Source organism: Neomonachus schauinslandi, chromosome 1 (assembly GCF_002201575.2).
Source record: "Neomonachus schauinslandi chromosome 1, ASM220157v2, whole genome shotgun sequence".
Taxonomy (NCBI): domain Eukaryota; kingdom Metazoa; phylum Chordata; class Mammalia; order Carnivora; family Phocidae; genus Neomonachus; species Neomonachus schauinslandi.
Window position 1 is genome coordinate 21265684 of NC_058403.1, and position 8096 is coordinate 21273779.

General features: G+C 35.6%; 1 pseudogene; it reads right to left on the bottom strand.

Annotated features, from left to right (window-relative positions):
- Positions 1-3662: 3662 nt before the first annotated feature.
- On the bottom strand, positions 3663-5528 carry LOC110571163 (annotated as a pseudogene).
- Positions 5529-8096: the final 2568 nt, after the last annotated feature.

Sequence of the window (8096 nt, forward strand, 5' to 3'; positions counted from 1 at the left end):
GCTGGAAACACTCTTGTGCACCAGACATATCACCACTTCCTTTGTAGAGCTTGCACTGTAGTGTGCTAGACAGTCAAATAAATTATGAAGTGTGTTATAAGTTTTAGAATATGTAAAATGCAGCTTGCCGTGAGTCCATCATAGACTCTGGCCCTCAATTGATTTTAGAGATCAATAAATGCTTAATTATAAAGTAACATTTAAGCAGATACTTAAATGTCAAATCAGAGTTAGTCAATATAAAAGTACAGAAACACTATTTAAGATAGTAAGTAAAGCAATCCTTGAGTCCAGAAAGAACATACCATATTTTCCCCCAAGGAACGCCTATAAGACTAGATAATGAATACAAATGCACGACAAGGGTGAAAACATGCTGGAAAGGTATGCTGTGAAAATTATGGTATGGAATGATAGCCATAAAATAGATTATTATATTAATAACAGATATGATAATTTAAAGATTTTTTCAAATATGAAGCTCTTTCACTATAATAAGCACAAGGATGATAAAAATATTACTCAATAAACATTGACAGTAAAACAAAAAAACAACGAACAACATTGAGAATGTGCAGCTATGAAAAGTGTGAGTTCCTTGGGGAGAAGTCAATAAAAAACAGCAATTATGTGGTCAGACAACAGATTTTGGTGATTTGGGCCAAAATAGTGAAATAAAGAATAGGTGAAACTCTAGATTATGAGAAAATGGAATCCACAGGATCTGTGTTTATTGCAAGTTGGGTGTGACATTAAGGTTGGCTCACAGTTTCTAGTTGAGCAGGGATGAAGACAAAGAGGGTGGGAAGAAGGAGCAGCCAAAGAGACAGGAGGACAATCAGGAGAATGTAGGGACTATGCCACCTGGTAAGAAGGGGTAAGATGTGTGCTGCAAAATAAAATTAGAAAAGATCTGGAAAATATCCATCTGACTACGTAAGAGCTGATGTCCCCGGTTCCACTCAGCGACCAACTGTGAATTCAGTTTTTGCCTCTTATATCTTCTTTCCCCAGTGTGTTTACATTAATACATGAAAGCGCAACATGTGATTAGGAAAATTTAGTAATGTAGAAAAAAGAAATCAGTGCTTGAATACATACTGATGTAAACATCACTTCTACGTGCATGTTAGGCAAGTGTGGAAATATTAATATTATTTTGGTTTATTTGTGCATTGATGAAAGTCCTAGCTATGGGTCTAATGACCCCTTCTGTTAACTGATCAGATCTGATAACAGTAAAAGGCTGTGGTTATAGCTTAAATGCTAATATTCCTCTCAGACATTTGAAATCCCATTTATATGATCCTATCTTTTTGTTTAGAATTATGGCAAATAATCAGCTCATTCCTGAGCCCTAGGGAACATTGATTTTCCCTTAAATAGGAAGATTTTTCATATTTAAAAAATAAAATAAGACTCCTGAGACATCACTTTAAAGTATGAAAAACTAGAAATGAAATGAGATTTTGTCATTGTTTACAATGAAGTGGGCAGAAATCCTTACTCATATCAGTAATGGATGCAGATGAAGACAGACATCTGTGATATCAGATTCTCCAAACTGGATTCTACTCTTAGCCAGCCACCCCTCCCCTCAAAATCTAAGTAGGACATTTATGAATAGATGGTGAAGCATGACAGGATGATACTTTAATTCTGTCTCAATATTTCACTCCTAAATTCAGTATAGAGTGTGACTGGGCTGTGATGGTGTGTGGAGTGGCCTCGTGTTTTGCAGGCAGTATTAACATCAGTAGGCAGCTTTGCCTTCATCTATCCCAAACCCACAAACTTAAAATGTGGGTCGAAACCCATCACTGGAAAGGAAACAAATCCTTAATACATATAACATCCAAAAGGCCTTAGGATAATGTGAGTACATACCACGCGCCTTCAACTCAACCTCACTGAAAAAATTCACTTTAGAAAGAGAAAATACCTAAATCAAGGCAGAGAAAAATGCATAGATGCTGACCCATTATTAATGCTGAGTGATACAATAGGTGAGAAATAAAATAGGAACCTTTAAGTGTAAGCTAAACCATATCCTCACTGAGTGACTGGCAGATTGGTTGATATATATATATATTTTTTTCTTCTTAAGTAACCCCAAGAGGGCCAACAGCTGAGCTCATTGTCTTCTAGGAGTGTGGTTAATATCTCTCTGCCTTAGGGGCATAAGAAACATGGAATGTCAAAGAAATCGTATACTTTTTTGATACATTTCTTTGTCAGAATCATTGTTTCTTTTTGATTCAGAATCAATTTTGATTTCGCCTCCCTCTCCCCACAACCCTGAAAAGCCTGGGAGATGAATTAGAGAAAAGTCATGAACAAATTAATCCTAAAGCCTATTTTAGGGAAGACAGGTAGCTATTTTAAAAGTTACATAGTGTAGGGGCGCCTGGGTGGCTCAGTCGTTAAGCGTCTGTCTTCAGCTCAGGTCATGATCCCAGGGTCCTGGGATCGAGCCCCGCATCGGGCTCCCTGCTCCGCGGGAAGCCTGCTTCTCCCTCTCCCATTCCACCTGCTTGTATTCCCTCTCTCGCGGTGTCTCTCTCTGTCAAATAAATAAAATCTTTAAAAAAAAAAAAGTTACATAGTGTAGGTCAGGTAAAAACAGAACCAAAGAAGGCCCTTACTAAGTCAATTTCTTGTCCTCACAAAGAAACAAGTTTTATAAAATGTTTCTCCTTGCTTAGTACTAGTAGATACACACTGAAGGTCTCCAATTACTCAGTCTATCTTAAAATTCTGCTTCATTAATAAATCTACTTCTTCATTTCTAAAGTTGTACTACTCCAAACTGTCTCTCATTGTGTCTTAGGTTTTTAAAGTGTCAGAGAAAAAAAGGAACACAATTTTCTCTTCTCTAAGGAGTTAATTACTTTTTTTTTTAACCTTTCATTCTCTTCTCAAACCACTGCACTTTGATTTTCATCTTCCCCTTGTCACCAAGATTATTGTTTTTTGATCACCAGTAGCTTCCATGTTGACAAATCCCAGTGGCCTTGTTTCTGATAAAATATTAGTCAACCTTCCACCATTATTGATGCAGAAAATAGTTCATATGTTCTTGAAATATTTTATCTACTTCTGAGATACCAAAATTGTGCCTTCCCTTGCTATCCTTCTCAGTGTTTATTTTCTTTTAAGAAAATTTGAAATATATATGTATATATACATACACACACACACACAAATATCTACAAGCACATTAATATTACTTTGCTATGACAGCTGAGCATACTTTACAGCCGTTAACATTACTCTGTATAGAATACAAATTACCCTTATCTGAATTAACATGCATTAAAAAACAAACTTAATATATTGGAGAATAGAGGAATTGTAAATCAGTGGGAAAGAAGCTAGAGTAGAAGCAACAACAATCAGCTCAGGAGATATTGTCTACATTTGTTTTCTATCTTTATAAAACTAGAGCCTGCTAATAATCTTAAATTGTTAAAGTAATATAGTTTTGCCTAATGCCATTGGTCACAATACCAGGAGATAATTGCTATTAAGTTAGCCTTAATTTCCCATTTGGAAGGAAACACGTTAATTCAATTGTATTCTCAGTTTTTAATTAGGTTGTAGGGATCTAAAATTCTCATTCAAGTTATCTGAGGTGCTTTAAAAAAAGTTTTGAGTTATCTTCATATCTGAATATCTAATCTGAAAATAATAAAAACAAAATATTGATTTAAAACCTTAGGGGCGCCTGGGTGGCTCAGTCGTTAAGCATCTGCCTTTGGCTCAGGTCATGATCCCGGGGTCCTGGGATCGAGCCCCACATCGGGTTCCCTGCTCCGCGGGAGGCCTGCTTCTCCCTCTCCCACTCCCCCTGCTTGTGTTCCCTCTCTCGCTGTCTCTCTGTGTCAAATAAATAAATAAAATCTTTAAAAAAATAAAATAAAATAAAATAAAACCTTAATCCTACTGCTTAATGCATGCAATAAAAGCTAACATAAAAAGTTAATATTTATCAATAACATTTGAATATTAAAACTAATGATGTAATGTATGGTGATTAACATAATAAAATAAGAATAATTCTACAAAAAATTATATTTCTTTTAACTTCCAAAATGAACTTTAAAGCTAAGGGTATAAGAATCTTGAATTTCCTTGCTAGAAGCCTTTTTTCCTCAAAGATTCCTTTTAGTCTTTCTTTGGGGTTTAGGGTCTCTGATTTTAGATTTTATTTGCTTACTTCTTTTAGAGATGGGGAGAGAGAGAGAGTGCAAGTGGGGAGAGAAGCAGAGGGAAAAAGAATCTGAAGCAGACTCGGCTCTGAGTGCGGAGACCCACGTGGGGCTCAGTCTTAACACCACAAGATCATGACCTGAGCCAAAACCAAGAGTCAGACACTTCACTAACCGAGCCACCCAAGTGTCCCAGGATCTCCAATTTTAAACGTAGTCTCTCACTTCCACATGCTGTCAAGAGGATTTCTCCAGTAACGGTCTTTGACTAAGTTGGTTTGTAGTCTTCAGGTACAGTATACAGTTAGTAAGCTCCCCATGAGCAGTCTCCTTATCAAGGACTTTATTCACTGGTGGGCAGATATTAAACAGAGCAGTTGGCTCATGTGTCTACAGTCCTGCAGAAAATGATGCACTCTGTGAAGATTTGAGTAGCAGGGTCACAGAATGCAGAGAATGAGGCATGATAGGGTTTGTAACCTCCAAACTAAATTGGTTTGTATCCAGAAAGGGGTTGGGTCTTCACACGCATATGTCATGCTTTAAGCATTTGCACTGTGACACCTCAGGAAGCTGCAAGGGATAAGACGGTTGGTAGAAGCCCAGCCTGTGAACCAGAGGTAGCAAGGAGATTCTTCCTGTATGTCAAAAAAATTAACAAAGTAAAAATGTTGATTCCTTTCATCAACACAACAGACCCAGGTCTGTGATCCATTTGCATTTCATGTTTCTCTTTATACTGCTTGGTAGAGAGTGTGTTTTTGTTTGTTTGTTTGTTTTGTTTTGTTTTTGTTTTATTTTCTCTTGTACATTTATCTCTTTCAGCCAGGAAAATCTTTTTTTCATCCTCATCACTGATTGTTTGCTCCTCCCTATCCCAAGCTTGTTCTGGATGCTGTATGCTTCTTATGCCCCTTTTCTTTTATTAAAAACAGAAAATTCAATACTTCCATTTTTTTATAGCTTCTCTTGCACTTCTAGTTTTAGGGGACATGGGAGCCATAATTGTATCATTTCCTGCTATTCCTGATGCCCAGAAACTGATAGACATAAACATAGAAATAGGGAAAATTGGATTATATAGGGAAGCAAGGTCCACAGACCAGCCACTCATTAAAATGTGTAGCAAGTTTTCATCATTTGACTAAGGGGTGTTCTTTCCAGTCATTTTTTATCAGCTCCAACATGAGGCGAAAGTGATAGCCAAGGCAAGGCAGGGTAGAGTAATAGATGAGGCTCTGCTATAAGAGAACCAAGAATTCCAACAGAAGGTAGTAGTGGGGAAGCTAAGGGTGAGACAAAATATTTAGCAGCCATGAGCTACTTTTAAGACAGAGGATGAGATCCAGAGCACATGAAGCTGTAGGGAACCTGGGAAATATCTCGGATATTCAATAGAGACACAAAATGGGTACATCTTGTATGGACTATCTCTTAGCTGTAAGAGGAAATACAGACATGCAAGTCTGAACAATGCTTAAAACCCACTCTGAACAGAGTTCAATCTATATTGTCTGTCTACTGGGGGAAAATAATCCCAATAAAGATTTTGTAAAAATCTGGGATTTGAGCAACTGATTCTAAAATGTAAAGGGTAAACTTAAATATGAAAAGAATTGGGGAATTTATAGGACCAGGTTTGCTGACATATAATGAAGCTATAATAACTAAAACAATGTAGTTATGGATGTAAGGATAGACAACCAAATGGAACAGAATAGAGAATACAGAAACAAAAGCCTGAAAATATGGTCACCTAATTTACAACAGTTACCATTTCATTTCAGTTTCAGTAGTTTGCACTGGATATATTGGCTATCCTTGTTTGAAAATTATGAACCTTAATTTTTGACTCATACTGCACACAAAAATTAATTTCAGAAGTTTGGTAAACTTAAAACAGAAATGTATAACAATAAAGCTTACAGAATAAACGTAAAGAATATCTTTATAAACTTGTAGTCATTTCAGATAAGGTTTTCTTAAATAGAATGTCAAAAGCATTACCTGTGAAAAAAAATCAAAATTAACCAAATACATAGTCAAGAGCTTCTCTTCATGAAAATATCCAATTAAAATAATGAAAACCAGTCATGAGGAGTATTATCCCTTTCTGAAAATACATGCATTTTTCCTAAACATATATCTGTTGCTGTGTAAAAACGTATTTTAAAAACCCTAATGTACATGAGAAAAAAAGCAAAGATAATAAAATGAGAGAGAAAAAGGCATTCGGAAAAATACTATTTCAATAGTCAATAAACATATAAATTTGTTTTCGGTATAACTTTTTCTTTCAGTAGACTTTGTTTCAGTGTAACTTTTCTTTAGTAAATGCAAATTAAAACCAACATGAGATACTGCTACATGAATACCAGATTAATTAGAATTCAAAAGACAGGAAATTCTAACTTTTGATGAGAGTATGGAAAAACTTGATAACTGAGCTTTCAGACAATGCTGGTAAGATTGTAAATTAGTGCAATCATGTCAGAAAACACTTTAGCATTAAGTATATTCATGACCTATGACCCTGAATTTTTCATAATAGAACATCTAACAGATATGAGCGCAGCACATATGCCCACTGAAAGACATACACACCTATTTTTTCCTTTTTTTTTTTTTTTTTTAAGATTTAACTATTTATTTGAGAGAGAGAGAGCACAAGCAGGGGGAGGAGGAGAAGCAGAGGGAGAAGCAGACTCCCCGCTTAGGAAGAACCCTGATGTGGGGCTGGATCCCAGGACCCTGGGATCACAACCTGAGCCAAAGGCAGACCCTTAACCAACTGAGCCACCCAGGTGCCCCATACACCTATTTCTTGAAAACTTTATATACAGTACTACAAAACTAAACCTGATTCCAAATACCTTTATCAGTTGAATAAATAAATGTTTGTATATTTATACAATTAAATACAACATAGCAATAAGTAGAAAAATAGCTACACACAGAACACAGATACAATGTCGAATGGAAAATGTAAGAAATTCCAGATCAGGCAAAACTAATCTCTGCTGACAGAAATAAAAATAATCATTATCCTCACTAGGGGAATTGATAGTATCAATGACAGGGCATCGGCTAGGATTCTGAACCACGAAGATGTTCTATTATTTGATGGAAGTCTGTGAGGGGTTACATGAGTATATATATCCAACATCAAACCATACACCTAAGATTTGAATACTCTGTGTAAATGCCACATATGAACTGAGAAACAACAACAACAACAAACTTGAAAATCTTATACTTCCCTTGGATTAGTGAGACTATGATCATTATTTGAATTAAATGTAGCTAGCCTGGTTTCTTTCTCCTTTCATCACATGCAAGAAGCCACTAAACCCTGAATCCTGGGGGAATAAAAGTTTTGTCTGCTTTTTTCCTTGATGTATTTAGTAGTAGTTATTTAGTAGTAAGATGTAACAGGTATTATAAAATGAGTGTTTTCATGACTCAGTTTTTTGGAAGAATAACTATTTGTTAAACCACCATTTCACTCTATATAGTGTAAATATTAATAACTTTGGAGGTATTTAAAAAACACATTATTTCAAGAGTTCAAATTTACCCCTTTATTAAGTTTGTGAATTTAAAAGCATACAAAAATCCAGTCAGTTACCTTAATTCTGGTTAAGTAACTTTCAGATTACCTACCTATTTGATAACCTATCCTTCAATATCAAAATTAGTATCTTTTCACAATTTGGGATAAGTTTTCTGTATAGTAAAATTGAATATGTTTGCATGAACTTTGAACATCTATTATTGTCGGATTTGTTCTTATGAAATTCGCATCAAATTTAAGGTTCACAATATTCAAAGTCTGGGGTATAAAAGATGAGAATGAAGGAATTCCCCAAACTTCCCCAATCTAAC